The 20,817-nt window shown below is 40.9% G+C and overlaps 2 pseudogenes; one reads left to right on the top strand and one right to left on the bottom strand.

The window, feature by feature from the left end:
• The first annotated feature begins 630 nt into the window (after window positions 1-630).
• On the top strand, window positions 631-3,029 carry LOC148932136 (G-type lectin S-receptor-like serine/threonine-protein kinase LECRK3; annotated as a pseudogene).
• Window positions 3,030-8,837: 5,808 nt separating this feature from the next.
• LOC148932135 (uncharacterized) lies at window positions 8,838-14,317 on the bottom strand (annotated as a pseudogene).
• Between the last annotated feature and the right edge of the window lie 6,500 nt (window positions 14,318-20,817).

The raw sequence follows: 20,817 nt of genomic DNA, 5'->3' as shown, positions 1-20,817 counted from the left end.
ACCTTAATGTATCTAAAAACAATACTCCTGCTACCATCCAATAAGCAAATCAGTTCTTAAAGCTTGGTAGGTATGTATTTATGCAAGATTCAGCTTAATGTTAAGGTGTACTAGTATGAGATTAATTACGGCTCGTGTAGGCTCAATGACCACATGCATCTAGAAGCTATTCATGCATGAAAATCACATCACTAGATTTCGAAATCAACGTCTACTTAATTAATATCATGACTCAACTAAATACGTGTGCATTTTTTTAATTTCTCAAAGAAGAAATATTCTTACTTATTCAATATTCACATATCAAATAATAGGACATATAAAAATATACTCCTACATAGTTGAAAAATTATACTATGAAATAAAAAATAAATCTACAAAAAAGAAAAAAAGAAAGGCACCATGAATAACGCAATTGACGTGATGAGATAGTGCAATGATTGTGAATAATGTAATTTAGTGATAAGATGATCCTGCGGTTTTCGATGACCTAGTCAAGGAATAATCAACCCTAACTGAAAATCAATTATAAACTATTCGTGTGGTTCAAATAAATACCACTCTAATGAGTCAAGTCAATGCATATCCCTTTTAAAGAGGTAAGTAATGCAATACTCAAAACTTACAGAAATGTCCATCCTCACAATCTTGTTTCTCCTCCTTCTTTCTAGAGCAGCAGAAGCCCAAACAAGGCCTTCCAACATAACCTTAGGCTCTTCCCTAACACCCAACTCCACATGGCCCTCCCCCTCCGGCGTCTACTCCTTCGGTTTCTTCCCCCAAAACATCAACAGCTACGCTGTCGGCATCTTTCTTCCCGATAAAACCGTCTTCTGGACAGCGAACAGGGACACCGATCCAACCGTCCCTGACGACGTAGTCTCCCTTCTACTAACCCCCGAGGGCCGGCTAGTCCTCCGTCGGAGACAAGGCCAAGACGTAGACGTCATCAGCCCCTACGCAGCCATCGCGTCAGCGTCAATGCTCGACAACGGCAACTTTGTTCTTACTCCCTGGTCAGCGCATCTCTCATGGGCAAGCGATCTTCTCCAGCGCCTCGGAAACCGACTACAGAAGAGGGAATTTCAGGTTGAAAATGCAGAATGATGGATACCTCGTGCAGTATCCTGTCAACACGCCGGACACAGGGGTTTATTCTTACTATGTTCAAAAGCCAAAGGGAGCAGTTAACGTTTCGCTTAACTTCGACAGCGACGGCCGCCTTTATCAGCTCAACGGCAGCTTGCCTCTGCGTAATATAACCAATGGTCGACTCCCTACGGATGGATACGTCAATTTCTTGAGGATCGACGTTGGAGGAATCTTCCGCATCTACTCTCTGTCTCTCGGTAATCTCAACTTGACCAGGAGATGGTCCTCCACAGACGACGAGTGTGCTCCCAAAGGTTTCTGCGGACTCAACGCCTTCTGTATTCTGATGGGTAATGCACCGGTATGTCAGTGTCTTCCCGGTTTCTTCTTCGCTCAGACCAGCGACTACACAGCTGGCTGTTCAAGAAACTTCTCAGGCTGTCCCAAAACTGACGATAGAATGAAGTACAATATGAGAAGAGTCGAAAACACAGCATGGGAGGATAGCACATATGAGATTTTGGATAAGGTGACAAGTGAAGAAGAGTGCAGCAAAGCATGCCTCGATGACTGCTACTGTGACGCAGCCATCTTCAATGATGACAACTGCCGGAAGCAGAAGCTGCCGTTAAGATTCGGGAGAAGGTCTCTAGAAAACTCAAACATGGCTCTCATTCGCTTCAGTACAACCGTGGTACCCGAAAAGGGAGGCGATTCTGATACTAAAACCATCGCCAAGAAAGAGCAGCGTGTAGACGTCCTCATCATAGGTATTGTTCTCATGTCCATAGGTGTCGTGTCGTTGTCAATTTCTGTGATCTTTGTTCGCCAAAGAAGGAAGGACTACATGAAGATCGGTAAGGAAGATGGAGCTAACCTTGTCGAGGGAATTTCGCTGCAAGTGTTCACATTCGAGCATCTATCGAAGCAACAAACAACTTCAAGGAAGAGTTGGGGAGAGGAGCATCCGGCACGGTGTTCAAAGGGGTTATGCAGAATGGCAACAAAATGGTGGCGGTGAAGAGGTTGGAGAAGGAGTTCACACAAGGAGAGATAGAGTTTCAGACAGAGCTGAAGACTATTGGAAAGATGTATCACCGGAACCTAGTCCGGCTCCTAGGTTACTGCCTCAATGGAGACCAAAAACTGCTTGTGTTCGAGTTCATGAGCAACGGTTCCCTCGCTAACATACTCTTCAATAAAGAGAAACAGCTGAAATGGGAGGAACGGATGGAGATCGCTCAAGATATATCTAGAGGGATATTGTATTTGCATTAGGAGTGCGAGACACAGATCATTCACTGCGATATAAAGCCTCAAAACATACTCATGGACGATAACTGGCGTGCAAAGATATCGGATTTTGGGCTGGCAAAGCTCCTTAAAGAAGATCAGACAAATACAATTACTGGGATAAGAGGCACTAAGGGCTATGTTGCACCAGAGTGGTTCCAAAAGCAGGCGATCACAGTGAAAGCCGATGTGTATAGCTTTGGAGTGATGCTGCTGGAGATCATATGTTGTAGGAAGTGTGTTGATATGAGCAGGAGTGAGGATGAGGCGATTCTTGAGGAATGGGTTTACGACTGTTATGCAACGGGGAAGATTGGGAGTCTCGTGGGGATGAAATGGTGGATGAGAGTAAAGTGGAGAGGATGGCAAAGATAGGGATATGGTGTGTGCAGTTTGAGCCGTCGCTACGTCCAACAATGAAGAACGTTCTGCTAATGTTGGAGGGTATTCTCGAGATTTCCATACCTCCTGATCCTTCTTCTTTTTCTTATGTTCAATCTAGCTTTTCTATGTTTGTGCTCTCTCCGTTCGTGATCAGGGTCAATGACCTTGTTCGTTATGACATGTGTTTTAATAAATTGTTTGAGTGTGTTGCGAGTACAATGATGATGTCTTCAGGAAATTTGTCTTTACATATTGAGTAGAGTGAGAAAGATCCCTTTAAATTTTGGAGGACAATCAATGCTAATTCGTTGGAGGAGATGTAAAGCTTTGAACCATTTGTCTCTGAAACTCCAGCCTCCCCCTTCGTCGCTCAAACTCTAGCCTCACCCTTTGCCCATCTTGTGCAAAGTGTGGTCTACACACAATAAAATATGAACATAACTTTTGTAACCCCTTGCTCGACCAACTAAATAATCAAATAAATAATGTCACGCTTCAATACTTATCTACTTATTTCAAAAGGACATTGCTGTTAGTCTAGTAATGAATGATAATAAGGTTTGGTATAAGATTCAAGTATGGGTGAATTTATTAGATCTTTTTTATATTCGGACACTTGATTACAGACATGAGTATGGAGTTTTCTTTGTGGGGGTGGAATTTGAAAAAAAAGGCACATGCATTATATGGAAGTGGACGTAACGCTTTAATTTTCAAGAGTGGACTGAGATTCTAGTGGTGCATGCCAATTTCAACAGACTCCGCACTATGTGAATAAATGGTAATGGCTTCTTTACTACTACTTGACTTCTTGTGGGTGTTTCTCTAGAGCATGTGCAATGGGGAGGGGGTAAGGGCAGGACGTGGGGAGGGGTGGTGCCGGGAATAATGATCCTAACGAGAACTGAGAGCACACGTTGTAGCAAAAAATAACGAAACAAAAGTAACCGAGAGCTTTAAGATGAGAAATATTGTTTTTATTTCTTTAATTCTCAATTACTTGACTATGGGGACTCAATCCTAATGGGAAAAGGAACGACAAAAAATAAGGAAACAAATCAATCAATATTAAGGAAACAAATAAAAAAGAAATCAAAAGAAATCTATCTCTAATGGCTGACATAGTCCCGATAATTGGTAGGTCGGTCTTTCCTTGTCCCTCTCGTCTTTGGTCTGCCTCTTGCCTTTAATCCCTTCTCCTTGTCTAACTCGGACGTGTCGTAGTGCATGGGTTCATCCACTCCATCGCCGGGCGTTGGACCACTGGAGGGGCGCCGCAAAGGGCATTGGGAGAGGCGCGGCTGCTCATGACGCGCCGCTAGGGGTGGTGGGGGTGGGGTTTTGTAAAGAGTCGTCCGAGATTCAAGAAATTCTACAAATCGAAAATGGTGTACAATACATCGACGTAATTAAACCAATCTCCGGCCATCGCAACCGGAGCGACAAATAAGGTCTTCTATTCCACTTTTACATTTTTAATCATATTTACTTTAAGTTATTAGGATTAAATAAGTTAGATTTAATAATATGATTCATTTTTTGTTTCATACACAAAGCGAATATATAAGTTAAATTTAAGAAATGTAGTAGTTGTTGTTTAAAAAGTTAGTAAAAAATGTCTCATTTTTATATACTCCCTCATTGTCATAAAAATATGGAATTTAGTGACGAAATAAATTTTTATACAAAATTGATAAAATACAAGAAAAATAAAGTTATTAGAGTATTATTAATGAAGAATGAGATCAACCTCATAAATGACAAAAACTTGCTAAAATGGAAGTGGACTAATTTTATGGAACAGAAGAATAATTAATTTTTTAATAAGATTAATAAATTAAATAAGATATGTGAAACTTATTTAGTAATATATATAGTAAAATTAAATAAGATATGTAATGACAGAATGGTTTTCTTGATTTTCTACTTTGAAATTTTTTTAAAATTCTAAAACCATCTTTTACTCTCACTAAGATATTATTTTAGATGACTAAATGATTACAAATAAACTCCTAAGAAAGGAGGAAATTACAACTTGATGCACTATTTATTAGCACTAAAAATACCTGCAAGCTTACAGAGTAGATCTAGTATAGCTAAAGGTCAGTATCGGGATATCGAACACAGGGAATAAGATTGCAACTGTCTATCATATACTAAGCGCCATATACTATCTAGAGACACACATTATTTTTGGCTTTTGGTTTTATAAACTAGACATAAATATAAATAAATAAAATAAAATAAAATAATACAAAACAGGCTAAAGAATGTAGAGTTTTAGGATCCAACTAATAGAACCTAGTAATGATTAATCTCATAGAACCTTTACCTTTATGTGTCTCCAGGATTATTAGGAAAGTCGCGATTATCAGATAAGCCCCCTCTCAAGTGTACCTATCCAGTAGATTAGACTCTAACTATCAACGTCTCCTTCTATAGATTAGATTCTAACTCCTTAAGTTCCTAAGATTCAAGCCCTCACAAAGGGTCCCCTCTCTCGAGTGCAGATAAACCTATGTGTTGTCCCCGTTCCTTTTACCACGTAAAACTAGCTATCTCTCGATTAATCTAGTTAAACGGACATAGTTCTAAAGTTGGCCAGACAAAAGAACAATAAAAGCACAAGAACAAGCAAAACAATCACAAGAGCTAGGAAAAAGTTCAATTCAATAAATCAAAACATGTTCATAATAGTCTTCACCAAAAACCATACAAAAGATATTTAACTACTCATAGACAAGTAGTAAAAATCAATAAAAGTTCTAGACATGAAAAAAATAGATAAAACCCAAGGTTGAATCTTCAATCTTCAGTCTCTCTTGCCTGGATCTGCAGAGCTCCGCTCCAATGGAAGATGGATGAATTGATGTGTGGAATATGGAATGGAAGAATGTGTAGAGGGGAAAGGATTGGAGGTTCTGAGATAGAGATTGTGAATTAGGTTTGGGTATTTATAGGCTAGAAAAGGGTTTAGGAATGGTAAAAATTATCCTCCAAGAAATATAAAAGATATTATTTTCGAATTCTTCAATTAATAGGAGAGATTTGAGCAATAATTTATTCCTTCCTTGAATTTCCGCCTAATTTCCGTCAGCTTTGACCGCACTGCGCAATGTTCGTAGAATAGTCATAACTTTCTCCACAGAACTCCGATTGAGACGTGCGAGATGTCCACGTGAAGCTCTTTAGAAGAAGAAGAGAATGATATAAATTAAGCACTGATTGGACTTCAAACTCGCTGGCAGAATGGGCTCAAACAGAGGCTGCTGCACCTTGGTCTTTTTGCACCTTTTTCTATCTTTTTCTATCATTTATCAACAAACACATTAAAAATACCAAATGTATAACATATGCAATTTAAGAATATAATTTGCATGATTGACATTTAAAACGAGTCAAATCTAGCCCTTAAAAACATGCAAAATCCGTGTTTGTCAACTCCCCCGAACTTAATTATTTGTTTGTCCTCAAACAAAACAAGAGAAAAACAAATTAAGAAACACGAATGTTAAGAACTAGACTTCATAGTTGCCTCAAAAATTACAATAAAAATAAAGAGTTTGACAAAGAATACAAATCGAATCAAGCATAGCTTATTAGTGCATTTTCATTACTAGCTCGTTGATCACCTTGAAATACATGCGCTCACAAGTGTTTAGAAGTGTGTTTATCACTCACTCTCAAAGTGTTTATTGGAAAAAGTGTATGCTCTCAGATCATGCAACATGCAATGTTTACCATAGGCTTGATCGAAGTCTAATCCCTCCTCTACTTTATGTGATTAAAATCAAAAATCCGAAAGGTCTTTATTTTAGGTTATAATGTAGGCTCTTTGGTAAGGTGAGGAAATATGGCTAAAAAGTGACTAAACCCAAACATAGCAAAAGTGATCAATTTCTACTACATCAAACTTAGCATCCCACCAACAATTCGAATCTCAGTAAATTCTAGACTTTGTCTAAATTTCTTCTCACTTCCCAAATTCCTTTGATTTTTTTTCTTTTCTTTTCATTTTTCTTTTACATCCTTTTTTTTTTATGCACAACTGAATATCTCATTCAAACCACAAATGTCTATGCACTTTTTCACAAGTAAGCACACTACTTTTCTCTCTACCTTATCTCTCCAACTCTTTTCACAAAATATAAACTAAAATTCACCAAGAGTGTATGTATATTTTCCCTTTATTTAGCTTCCAAAGAAAAAGGCATTAAAGGCTCAAAGTGGCTAGCTAGGAAAAAATGTTTTGAGTAAGGTCAATAGTTTGGATATAGAAATTAGCTAAGAAGGATGGCCTAACGTCCTCTTTTATCATTTAAACACTATGTAGACTTAGGCAGACTAGGAGCAAGTTCTATAAACAAATACATGAAAGCAGATAAATCACACAAGAAGAAAATTATAGCTCAAAGTCTCACAAAGTATAAGCATGATTCAAGGTAAACAAGCAATTCATTAATTGTGCACATTTTCACTGAACCTTCAAATCAATGCATCAAGTCAACTCAACCAATACATAAACAAACTTTTCATCATAGGCAACTCGGTCTGATGTCCTTAAACATGAGTATTTCTAAGTTTTCTATGTTATGCTCATGACAAGATTCACCTCGGGTTAACTAAAAAAAAACTAACAAAAACAAACTAATCTAAAACTAACAAAAATAAGCAAAAACAACTAAACTCACGTTAATAATAAGTTTGTAAAGTCGATAGGGATGTGAGTAAACTAAGAAAACAAAATAAACTAAAGCAACAAAAGAAAAGGTGAAAAAAAATAATACCAACGTTGGATTGCCTCCCAACAAGCGCTTGGTTAACGTCTTTAGCTTGACGTCATAAGTTAGCCCCCATTCTCGGGACTTCCTTTGGGGTGCCTTTTGTACCCACGCTCTACGGAGCATATCAAGTGTTGTAGCAGATGAATGTATCTTGCACCGGAGCGAAGAGTAATCCATTGTTGTGATTCGTGCTCTCCTTGCAAAACAGAAGAAAGAAATAAAATAAAATAAAACTATACAAAATATTACACTCCAAATTAGTATTATCAACTGTTCTACGATATCAGCTTAAAGCAATAATACTCCCCGTTCTACATCATACTCAACAATTCCATAAGTAATCATAATTGGGAGATAGACTCAATCCCTTTATCACTTCAATCCATGTGGAATACCCAAATTCATGCTCAAGACAAAACCATTCACACCAAGATGACATTCACACTAGAAAATCACCACCCAAAAATTATCACAACAGAAAGCATGCTAGAATTCAAGACATAATAGCACAAGCCCATGAGATAAATCAATCAATTTCAAGCTCAAAGCAGCCATTCACACCAAATCCTCTTTGAACTAGCAATTTAGCACTAAATTCCTCACAAATTCAAAAATTAAGCTAGCCCAAGCAACAACCAACAATACCCATCACAATAAAACAAGAGGAAAAGAAGGAAATTCGTACCTTTGTAGCTTAGGAAGTAAAAAAAATGAAATTTTTACTTTTGTTCCTTGTTCTTGAGTAAAAACCACCAATTGCTTGGTTTAGATCTTGAATTAGGAGGGTAGAATGGATGGGGTGTGTGCTAGAGTGAAGATTGTGGGAGAGAATGGAGAGAAGTGGGGGTTTTTGGCCGGAAAAACGAGAGAGAAAACTTGAAATTAGGGTCTGAACACTGACCTGCGTCGCCCAATATGTAGGCGGGAGAAACGCCCGACCGGGCGAATTGCCCGGGCGTTTTGGACACAACCCGGGCGTTTTTTGTGCTCGAAACGCACGGCCGGGCGTTTTCATGCTTCCACCCGGGCGTTTTGCTTTCTGCGATTTTTTTTTTTTTTTTTTTTTACACCCTGCAACAGAACTCGGAAAACAAACATTAAAAATACCAAAAACTCAGCTCAAACAAAAGTAGGGAAGGAAAGCAAACACTATCCATGTAAACACTCAAACACACCAAGAAGAAAAGCTAAAACACACAAAAGCAATAAATGTACCTACTAGGGGTTGCCTCCCCTATAGCGCAACTTTTTACCGTCGTATGCTCGACGCTCTTCACTCTCCACCTACTCAATCAAGCCAACAACAAAGACCTCGTCTTGTTGCTCCCTAGTATAGAATTTCTTCAAGTTTTGACTATTGGCCTTGAAGGTGGTGCCATCGGGTCCAAAGAGCTCCATCGTTCCATTACTCATGACTTCTTTAATAGTGAAGGGGCCGGACCACTTAGATTTCAGCTTGCCCGGGAAGAGCCTCAACTTGTGGTTGAAGAGTAGAACGGCGTCTCCCGGGTAGAACTCACGCCTCTCAATCATCTTGTCGTGGTGAGCTTTCATCCTTGCCTTGTAGATGGATGAATTAGCATATGCTTCATTCCTAAACTCCTCAAGTAGATTGAGGTGAAGCATCCTCTCCTTGCCGGCTTTGGTGAAGTCCATGTTCAACTGCCTCACCGCCCAATACGATGCATGCTCCATTTCAACCGGGAGGTGGCACGACTTCCCAAACACCAATTGGTAAGGTGACATTCCGATGGGAGTCTTATAGGCCGTCCTATACGCCCATAAAGCATCATCAAGCTTGAGTGCCCAATCCTTCCGGTTCGCCTTGACACTCTTTTGAAGAACTTGTTTGATCTCTCTGTTGGCCAACTCAGTTTGGCCATTGGCTTGAGGGTGATACGGAGTTGTCACCCGATGCTTTACTCCATATCTTTCTAACACCGCCTCTAGCCACCTATTGCGAAAGTGGGAACCTCCATCACTAATAATAGCTCGTGGTGCGCCAAATCGCGTAAAAATGTTCTTTTGAACAAACTCGTCACCACCTTCGAATCATTGGTTGAGGTAGGAATGGCCTCCACCCACCGTGATACATAGTCCACGGCTAAGAGGATGTATTAGAACCCATTAGATGGAGGGAAGGGCCCCATGAAGTCGATACCCCACACATCAAAGAGCTCAACTTCCACAATCGTCGTCATCGTCATCGGCATCTCCTTCTTCTTAGAAATGCCCCCCATTCTTTGGCATTCATCACACTTCTTCACGAACTCTTGACAATCTTTGGTGATGCTTGGCCAAAATAGGCCACTTTGTAGCATCTTCATGGCAGTCCGGTTGGCTCCAAAATGCCCACCGCTAGGTGCGGCGTGGCAATGCATAATGACGGACTCCCACTCCTCTTGTGGGACACATCTTCTAATCACCATATCGGCACACCTCCTAAACAAGCATGGGTCATCCCAAAAGTAGAACTTTGCGTCATGGAAAAATTTCTTCTTTTGGTAATCTTCAAGTCCTTCGGGAACCACCTTAGCAACGAGGTAGTTCACAATGTTGGCATACCATGCCACTTTCCCCTTAGCCACAAAGAATAGGTGCTCGTCCGGAAACTCTTCGTTGATGGCTAACTTCAACTTCTCCTCTTCATTCATATGCTCCATTCTTGACAAGTGGTCTGCCACCACATTTTCACACCCTCTTCGGTCTCGGATCTCCAAGTCAAACTCCTGTAGGAGCAAGATCCACCTAATAAGCCTTGGCTTCGCGTCCTGCTTTGCAAAGAGGTGCCGGATTGCAGCATGATCGGTGAACACGATGGTTTTGGCCCCGATGAGATAGGGGCGGAACTTATCAAAGGAGTAGACCACTGCTAGCATCTCCTTCTCGGTGGTGGTGTAATTGGCTTGAGCTGGATCCAAGGTCCGGCTCGCATGGTAAATCACCCGGAAAATCTTGTTTCTCTTCTGTCCCAATGCTGAGCCCACTGCTATGTCACTTGCATCACACATGATTTCGAAGGGCTGCGACCAATCTGGAGAGATAAGGATAGGAGCGCTCACCAATGCCTCCTTCAGCTTCTCAAAAGCCTGCAAACAATCAGGGGAAAAGTTAAATTTCACATCCTTAGCTAACAAATTGCAAAGAGGTTTATCAATTCTCGAGAATTCCCTGACAAATCTCCTATAGAAGCCGGCATGCCCCAAGAAGCTTCTTACTGCCTTCTCATTTGTGGGTGGAGGCAGCTGCTCAATTGCAACGATTTTTGCTCTATCGACCTCCAAGCCACCTGCAGAAATTTTGTGCCCAAGCACAATGCCATCCCTGACCATGAAATGACACTTCTCCCAATTGAGCACGAGGTTAGTCTCCTCACATCGCTGAAACACTTGAGATAAATTGTCAAGGCAGTTATCAAAAGAATCACCAAATACAGAAAAGTCATCCATAAACACTTCCATAATATTTTCGATCAAGTCATGAAATATGGACATCATGCATCTTTGAAAAGTGGCGGGAGCATTACACAAACCAAAAGACATTCTCCTATAGGCATAGACTCCATAAGGACAGATAAAGGCTGACTTATATTGGTCTTCGGGTGCTATGTGGATTTGGTTATACCCCGAGTACCCATCTAAGAAACAGTAGAACTCATGTCCAGCCAACCTATCTAACATTTGGTCAATAAAAGGGAGTGGGAAATGGTCCTTTCTAGTTGCGGCATTTAAGGCACGGTAGTCAATACATACTCTCCACCCAGTGACCGTCCTAGTGGCTATCAACTCATCATTCTCCCCCTTCACTACAGTAGTACCCCCTTTCTTTGCTACCACTTGGGTGGGGCTCACCCACTCACTATCAGAAATGGCATATATGATGCCGGCATCTAACAATTTTATCACCTCCTTCCTTACCACATTTTGCATAATAGGATTAAGTCGCCTTTGGTTTTGAGCCTTAGGCTTATGGTCATTTTCTAAATGGATCCTATGCATACACAGTGATGGACTTATTCCCTTCAAGTCCGAGATTGACCACCCTATTGCTCCCTTAAATTTCCTGAGAACTCTCAACAATTTATCTAATTCAGAAGCAGAGAGAGATGATGATACAATTACCGGTAGGGTGTCATCTTCTCCTAGGAATGAATACTGCAAATGTGATGGAAGAGGCTTCAGCTCCACTTTCTTGCTCTTTTCCTCATCCTTGCCGTCTTCTTCTTCATTCCTAAGAGGTATGAACTGTTGACGGTATGATCTCGGGATCTCCTTCCCCGAATCCAGAGCACCTACAAACTCAATAAGCTCATGATTAGCCTCCATAATATCAATAAGATGAGAAGAATGAATAGAGTTAACGATACACCCCTCGAGTTGATCTTCTGGTGCGTTGGTGTAGGCCATCTTTCTGACACAATCATCCACTATAGTCACTACATTGCAATGCTGCAGGCTTCCTCCTGGTTCCACATCGTGCCTCTTCAAGGCTTCATAGATGGAGAAAGTCACGCTCTCGCCATTGAAGCGAAAAGTAAGCTCTCCATTGTCAACATCGATCAGAGCCTTCCCTGTGGCTAGGAAAGGTCTTCCTAAAATGAGAGGCACCTTCTTATCTTCCTCCATATCCAATATCACGAAGTCAGCTGGGAAGACGAACTCATTCACCTTCACCAATATGTCCTCCACTACACCCACTGGACGGGACACCGATCTGTCAGCCATCTGCAACGTGATAGATGTGGGCTTCATCTGGCCAATCTTCATCTTGTTATAGAAAGACAAAGGCATGAGGTTAATGCTCGCCCCAAGGTCGCATAAGGCATTCTCCACAAAGTAGTCTCCAATGGTGCACTCAATAGTAAAACTTCCCGGATCCTCCATCTTGGCTGGGAGCTTCATTTGCAGGATCGCACTACAGTTTTCCGTCAAGTTGACAGCTTCCTTAAGAAACTTGACATATCCGGGCATCTGCTGCAGTGCCTCAATTAGCGGGATGTTAATCTGCACCTTCTTGAAGATCTCCCAAAATTTAGCGAACTGATCATTCTTCTTCTTCCTTTGCAGCAATTGGGGGAATGGCACTCTAACCTCTGCTGGCTTGACTAGTGTGTTCACCTCAGGGTGAACTGCAGAAGATGATGTCTCGAGTTCCTCCTCTTCTACTTCGGTCACTACTTCCTTCTCTGGCTCGGCTGCAGGTTTTGATGGAGTCTCTGGCATGGAAGGACCCTCATAACTCGTCCCACTTCTCAAATGAATCGCCTTGCAATCCTTGGGATTTATCGTTGGCTGCCCTAGGAATTGCCCTGGCTTATGCTGGCCGCTCACAGACTAAGCAATTTGACTCATCTGTACCTCTAAGTTCTTCATATGTGTCGCCATGCTGTGCACATCATTCTCTACCTTCTCGAGCCTCTTGTTTGAATGCTCCATATTCTTCTGAGATTGGGTCATGAAGGCATTCAGTATGTCCTCTGAACTCCTCTTCTGCGGCTCATTGATCATTCCTTGTGACACAGTAAACCCCAGAGGTGGCTGCAAGACATTGTTGGTGTTCTCATAGGAGAGATTGGGGTGTGGTTTACTCCCAAAATGGTTGAAACCTCCACCCCCTTGATTGGGGCGGGAGTTGTTATAGTATCTGTTGCCCCCTTGGTATATGTAGTTGACATCTTCTACACCTTCTAGGTTATCTTGCACCGATGATCCCACTCCCATGGATGAGCTCCAATTGATTAGCCAAGCTGCTATCGGGACTGACTTCTATGGCAGAAGCTATTCTGTGCACCTTGCTCCTCTCGTTAGTCCAAGTTCCATCATTCGAGGCAACCCTCTCGATTACCTCCATTGCTGCCGCCTCACCAATCTTTATCAGTGATCCTCTTGCGCTCCAGTTTAGCTCGCTCTTTGCATCAGGCAAGCACCCCTTGTAGAATGCGAGGACTTGATGGGTTGAATTCAAACCATGATTAGGACACCGCTTCAAAAGGCTCTTGAACCTTTCCCAAGCTCCTCGGATACTCTCTTGAGGGGTCATCTCAAATGCTAGAATCGTTGATTGCCTATTCAAAGCTTCACTCGGAGGGTAGTATTTGCTAAGAATTTGGCCACCAATGCATCCCACGTACGGATGGAGTTGGGCTCCAAACTGTCCAGCCAATCCCGGGCATCATCCTCTAGAGAGAAAGGAAATGCCCTCAATCTGATCTGCTCATCCGGCACTCCATTGATTTTTGTCGTGTTGCAGATCTGGATGAACTTGGTGATGTGTTTGTTAGGATCCTCCGTGGATCGGCATCTAAAAACATTGTTCTCTACCATCTAAAGGAGCCCCCTCCTGAGCTCAAAGTTGTTAGCATCCACGTTGTTGCTGACGATTGCTGGATTGGACACCCCATTATAGGCAAACATATTCTGCACTGGTATCCCATTCTGCCCTTGATCTAACCGCCTCTGCAATGCTGCGAGTTGCTCTTGAAGTTGAGCATTCGTTAGAGGAGGTGGTGGATTGTTATTCCTGTTGTTCCCCCCGTTTCCTCCGTCCATCAGAAAAGGAGGATGTGGCTCAAACTGGACAGGAGAGTGAACTGGTGATAGAGAAGGTGACGGTGGTTCTTGAACTGGTGAAGGTGACCGTCTCTGGACCGAAGAAGAAACTTGGATCCGCTGGTTTAGCCTCTTCAAAGCGTTTCTCCTTCTGTTGGATGCTTCGATCTCAAGATCAATAGGCTCTAAAGGTAATCCCTTAGAGCGTGTGTGCATACAACCTGAAAAAGACAACACAAATCTGAGAGCTCTAAGAAAATAAAAATAAAAATTAAAGCAATAAAATCTAGAATACGGGGCTAGTGTAGCAATAACAAGTATGAGTATCGTATCCACGAAGACAAATTGTGCAGCTCAGCTCAAGTACCACGAACCAATTTTTTGATTTTTGGAAAACAATTGAACATAAACAAGACACAAGTATGCAACAAGTTTACAGAGTAGATCTAGTATAGCTAAAGGTCAGTACCGGGATATCGAACACAGGGAATAAGATTGCAACTGTCTATCATATACTAAGCGCCATATACTATCTAGAGACACACATTATTTTTTGCTTTTGGTTTTATAAACTAGACATAAATATAAATAAATAAAATAAAATAAAATAATACAAAACAGGCTAAAGAATGTAGAGTTTTAGGATCCAACTAATAGAACCTAGTAATGATTAATCTCATAGAACCTTTACCTTTATGTGTCTCCAGGATTATTAGGAAAGTCGCGATTATCAGATAAGCCCCCTCTCAAGTGTACCTATCCAGTAGATTAGACTCTAACTATCAAAGTCTCCTTCTATAGATTAAATTCTAACTCCTTAAGTTCCTAAGACTCAAGCCCTCACAAAGGGTCCCCTCTCTCGAGTGCAGATAAACCTATGTGTTGTACCCGTTCCTTTTACCACGTAAAACTAGCTATCTCTCGATTAATCTAGTTAAACGGACATAGTTCTAAAGTTGGCCAGACAAAAGAACAATAAAAGCACAAGAACAAGCAAAACAATCACAAGAGCTAGGAAAAAGTTCAATTCAATAAATCAAAACATGTTCATAATAGTCTTCACCAAAAACCATACAAAAGATATTTAACTACTCATAGACAAGTAGTAAAAATCAATAAAAGTACTAGACATAAAAAAAATAGATAAAACCCAAGGTTGAATCTTCAATCTTCAGTCTCTCTTGCCTGAATCTGCAGAGCTCCGCTCCAATGGAAGATGGATGAATTGATGTGTGGAATATGGAATGGAAGAATGTGTAGAGGGGAAAGGATTGGAGGTTCTGAGATAGAGATTGGGAATTAGGTTTGGGTATTTATAGGCTAGAAAAAGGTTTTAGGAATGGTAAAAATTATCCTCCATTAAATATAAAAGATATTATTTTCGAATTCTTCAATTAATAGGAGAGATTTGAGCAATAATTTATTCCTTCCTTGAATTTCCGCCAGCTTTGACTGCACTGCGCAATGTTCGTAGAATAGTCATAACTTTCTCCACAGAACTCCGATTGAGACGTGCGAGATGTCCACGCGAAGCTCTTTCGAAGACGAAGAGAATGATATAAATTAAACACTGATTGGACTTCAAACTAGCTGGCAGAATGGGCTCAAACAGAGGCTGCTGCACCTTGGTCTTTTTGCACCTTTTTCTATCTTTTTCTATCATTTATCAACAAACACATTAAAAATACCAAATGTATAACATATGCAATTTAAGAAAATAATTTGCATGATTGATATTTAAAACAAGTCAAATCTAGCCCTTAAAACATGCCAAATCCGTGTTTGTCACAACTGATGTCAAGAGGGCTCGAACTCAGCACCTCATACATTGATGTCTAAGCTCCTTGCCGGAAGGACAAAGACTCTGGACGACTAAATGATCAGATGTTGAAAAGGAAGGAGGTGTTGAACGAAATTGAAGAATCGATAATTATAGAGGTGAAAATGTAACAACAATCGATATCGTGTGGTTGCGGAAGAATAAGACGTTTTTAATATAAATATTAATTACTTTTATTACTAAAGCGTCTTGTAAAACGTGCAACGTGTGAAAATGTTGACAGATTGAAAATGAGATCATGTTCCAGTGACGGACACGGACTAAGTTGAGGCTAAATTTCAAAATTTTACTTAAAATAAATTTTAGATAATTTAGTTTATTAATAGGAGCTTTTATAAAATATGAATAAATTAAAATTTTATAATAGGGGCTAAAATCCCTCCCAATGTATACTTAGTTCCGGCCATGACTGTTCACTTATATGCCTATTAGATAAAGTACTGCTTTAAAAAGGGCCGTGTAACTTAACAAAAAAAAGTGCCGTGTAAACTTATTCACGCAATTCCATAATAAAAGTTATATTTTATCATTTTGGTTTCTCCTACAATAAAAGCCACAAAATCAATTATACATAAAAAATAAAAATGAGCAACCAATAGAAAATATAATTATAGCGTTTCACGGAAAAAACCATCATTTACAAAAAGTATGATTTTAATTTTCTTTCCATTTAATCTATGCAAATTCAATAATTTAAAAGTATTGGATTAGTAAAATGTTTATGTATGTCTACAATTGTTTTTTTTTTTTTTTTTTTTGTAATTTTTTCATATGATATAGTATTATATATTATGGATCATGATTAATTCTCGATAACTTATTAGTTTGCTAATTTATAAATATCAGTTGACAGAGCATAATACGTATTTGTTTTAATTTAGTTATCAATTCATCACAACTATATATGTATACACTTTTCTTGTCCCTTGAAAATAGTGATTTTATGAATATCATGAATACTAAGAAAAGGAAGGAAAAAAAAATTAACATTAGTAGATACTAAGACTCACACTATTAATCATACAATGTGTGATAAAAAAAATTCTCTAAAAATAAAATTGAACAATTTTTCATGGACGAATCAAAATAGTAAAAAAAGACTAGTATTTTATAAAGACAAAGTTACCGGTAATATAGTATAGAGCCCCGCCAACAAAATTTCCTAAATTTCCTGTTTCTGCCACTGAACAATACACGTAATAGCAGGAAGGAGTGTTTGTTTAAGCGGTTAAGCCCAATAGAGAGAGGGAATCGTATTCTGCACCATTATTTCGACGGCCAGAGGTGAATTTAATAGTGTCACTGTATTTTACACAATCGATCGTTAGAGCATCCGCAATAGCGAACTAGAGCACGGACTAGCAGTTAGGGCGTGGGGACGTCCACTATTGCGTTAGGTTAACGCGACGGACGTCCCGAAGTAGGACGAGCTCTCATCCGCGGACTTAAACCGTTAGCCGATCGCTAGTCCGTTATTGCGCGAACACCGATTTTTTTAATTATTTTTTATTTATACTTATATTTACAACTTATTGCACTTTATTTTTTTAATATTTGATAAACACCAACAATTAAAATAAATTAATAGTATTTGTCAATTTATTTGCTTGGCTAGGACGTCGGCTAATCCTAATGCTAGCGTATTACTTGGCTGTAGGAAGTCCAAATGACGTGGCAGACTGTGGGAAGTTCTAGTGACATGACAGAATGTGTTTCTGGTTAGTCCTAATGCTAGGCTATTGGCTAGTCCTCGTAGATACTCTTGCGTTTGATGGTGACAGTATTGGAGGAGTTGACTCAGATCTTGATATGTCCAAAATTAAATTACCATGCAATTTCATACGGTTGTGGACATCTACTATCATGAATAAGTACAGTTATGGACCAAGCTTTCATGGAAATTTACAGCTCGTATTCTGTCATATTAGAATTAAGTCAACGTAGTAGACACGACACAAGAGTGGATGTTTCTATCCTACAAATAAAACGCGTGATCTACGGCATATATATACCAGAGGGAGAGTGGAGCCCATAAATAAAGCATTGACATTGAGTAATCAACTCTCAGAGTAAAATCAATGATAACTATTCATACATAAATGAAAGTAATGGTTAAAATAAGATGGTCAGTAGTAGCCTCAAACCAATACTCAGAAAAACAGCAATGTCCACCCTCACAATCTTGTTTCTCCTCCTCGTTTCTACAGCAGCAGAAGCCCAAACAAGATCATCCAACATCACCTTAGGCTCTTCCATCACTCACTCCTCCAACTCCTCCTGGCTTTCCCCCTCCGGCGTCTTTGCTTTTGGATTCTTCCCCCATCATGTCAATGGCTACGCTGTCGGCATCCTTCTTCCCGACATAACCGTCGTCTGGACAGAAAATAGGGACACCAATCCGACCGTCCCTGATGATGTGATACGTTGAAACGTATCGGAAGGGATGACCGGCGGCAGAGAGCTCGGCGGTGGGTGGTAACTGTACGCGAGAGAGATTCTCGTCGGGCAGTTGATAGAAGTTTTGGAAAGCTTTAGTAAAGAGACGTAAATTTGGGAAATAAACTTATCATTCAAAATCTGTGCAAATTTTGACAAGTTCCCCTTTTTTTATAGTCTAGGACCCTAGGGTGGTTCGACCTCCTACCTTCCGAGAAAGAACCACAAAGAAAACCCGAGATGGGGCTTATAAATACGCCCGACACTTACAACATACTAAATACTGAAATAATAGAAATATTAAACTAGTACATCATAACTCCTACACTACTCACTTTGGCACACAATCGACGAGGCGATTGGGAGGCCGAGTCTTCCTCTTTGGACGCCCCTTACGTGACTCTTTCTGTAGGCAATGAGTGTCCATGTCGTTTGTCTCCTTAAGATCATCATTGTCCAGTTGCTGATTTGTGTCAGGCTGCGACGTTCCCGTATCAACTCCCCCGTCGTTGAAAGCCTCCTTGGCCTCAAGGAGTAATTCTGGAAAGCGCTGCTCAATCAGAGACAGTGGCTCCCATGTGACAGAAGCATCCGGCCACTCCAATAAGGCGTGCTCCAACGGCACATTATCACGCATCATGATACGTTTCTCCAACAAGGCTACAGGACGGACCAAAAGTTTAGCTTGGCAGATGTCATCTGGCAGAGGCTGTACAGGCATGGACTGATCAGATTCTACAAACGGCCGAAGCAAGCTGACGTGAAACACGTTGTGAATTCTACTTCCCTCCGGCAATTTCAGACGATAAGCCACCGGACCAATTCGGTCGAGAATTTCAAATGGCCCATAAAATCGGCGCGATAGCTTCGCAGATTGAGGCTTTGCTACAGAGTACTGTCGGTATTGCTGCAACTTTAAAAGCACTCGATCACCAACACTGAATTCCACATGACGACGATGACGATTCGCATTGTCGCGCATACGTTGCTGAGCTTTCAACAGATTTTTGCGTAGCTCGACCAACAATACCCCCCGTTGGCGGATTAAAGCAGCCACAGCTGGTGGCGTCCTTGGAGAAGGTTCTGCAGCCACCAAAGAAGGAGGTTCTCGGCCATATAGAGCCTGAAATGGCGACACCCCCAATGCCTCGTGATGGAAACAATTTATAGCCAACTCGGCCCATGGAAGAAAGTTAGACCACTTAGATGGGCGGTCCGCCGTGAATGCACGAAGGTATTGCTCTAAACCCCGATTTCGAACCTCGGTTTGACCATCTGACTGAGGTTGATATGCCGTAGAAAAATGAAGTGTAGTGCCACTTAATCGCATCAAATCTTCCCACACGGCATTAAGAAATCCCTATCCGAGACCAGAGTTTTAGGAAACCCATGATGCTTGACCACCGTATTCACAAATAAATGAGCTACCCGAAGAGCATCGAATCTGGTCGGAAGTGGAGCAAAATGAGCATATTTTGAAAGCCGATCCACAACTACCATAATGGTTGTGTAGCCCCGAGACGAAGGTAGCTCGGTGACAAAATCCATAGACACATCTTCCCAAACCTGTGATGGAATAGGCAAAGGTTGAAGGAGACCGGACGGCTTTTGTGTAGAATATTTCGTTGTTTGACAAATCAAGCATGCCGCAACAAACTTTTTTACTTCTGAACGCATTTTTGGCCAATAGAAATTAGCTGATAACCGACGAAAAGTGCGGTCAACTCCTGGATGACCCGCAGATGGACAACTATGATATTCATGAAGTAAAACTGCCTTGGCTGAAGATTGAGCCGGTACATAAATTCGGCGCTTGAAATAAACAAGCTCGCCGTCAAAGGTGAAAGCTTGATCTGCACTACCGGCTGTAATCTAGCCGACCAGAACCTGGAGCTCCGGCGAAGCGGCTGTGTCAATCTTTAAATCTGAAAGGACAGTAGGAGTAGGATGAGCTATAGCCGACAGTAGGTTCGCATCAGTCGGTACTGAACTGTCGGACGATTCCTCCCGTCGCGATAAAGCATCAGCCACCTTGTTATTGCTTCCCTTCTTGTATTCAATAACGAATTTATAGCCCATCAACTTACGTATGTACATATGCTGATCCGGAGTTTGAACCACTTGTTGCAATAATTCCTTCAAACTTTTCTGATCTGTACGAATGATGAACTCCCTACCCAATAAATATTGTCTCCACTTTTGGACGGCCTCAACGATCGCATACAATTCCTTGTGATAGGTGGAAGCGGCAAGGCGTCTAGGCCCAAGCTTCTTACTGAAAAAATCCAAAGGGTGATTATCTTGGAGAAGAACAGCACCCACACCGACATCACAAGCATCCGTCTCCACACAAAAAGGTCGAGTGAAGTCCGGGAGGCGAAGAACAGGGGCTGTAGTCATGGCTTGTTTGAGCTCGCCAAAACTGCGATCAGCTGCAGAA

The sequence above is a fragment of the Salvia hispanica genome, chromosome 2 (assembly GCF_029641045.1).
Source record: "Salvia hispanica isolate PSC_SH4W2 chromosome 2, Shi_PSC_v1, whole genome shotgun sequence".
Lineage (NCBI taxonomy): Eukaryota > Viridiplantae > Streptophyta > Magnoliopsida > Lamiales > Lamiaceae > Salvia > Salvia hispanica.
This window is presented reverse-complemented; position numbering and strand designations above follow the sequence as displayed.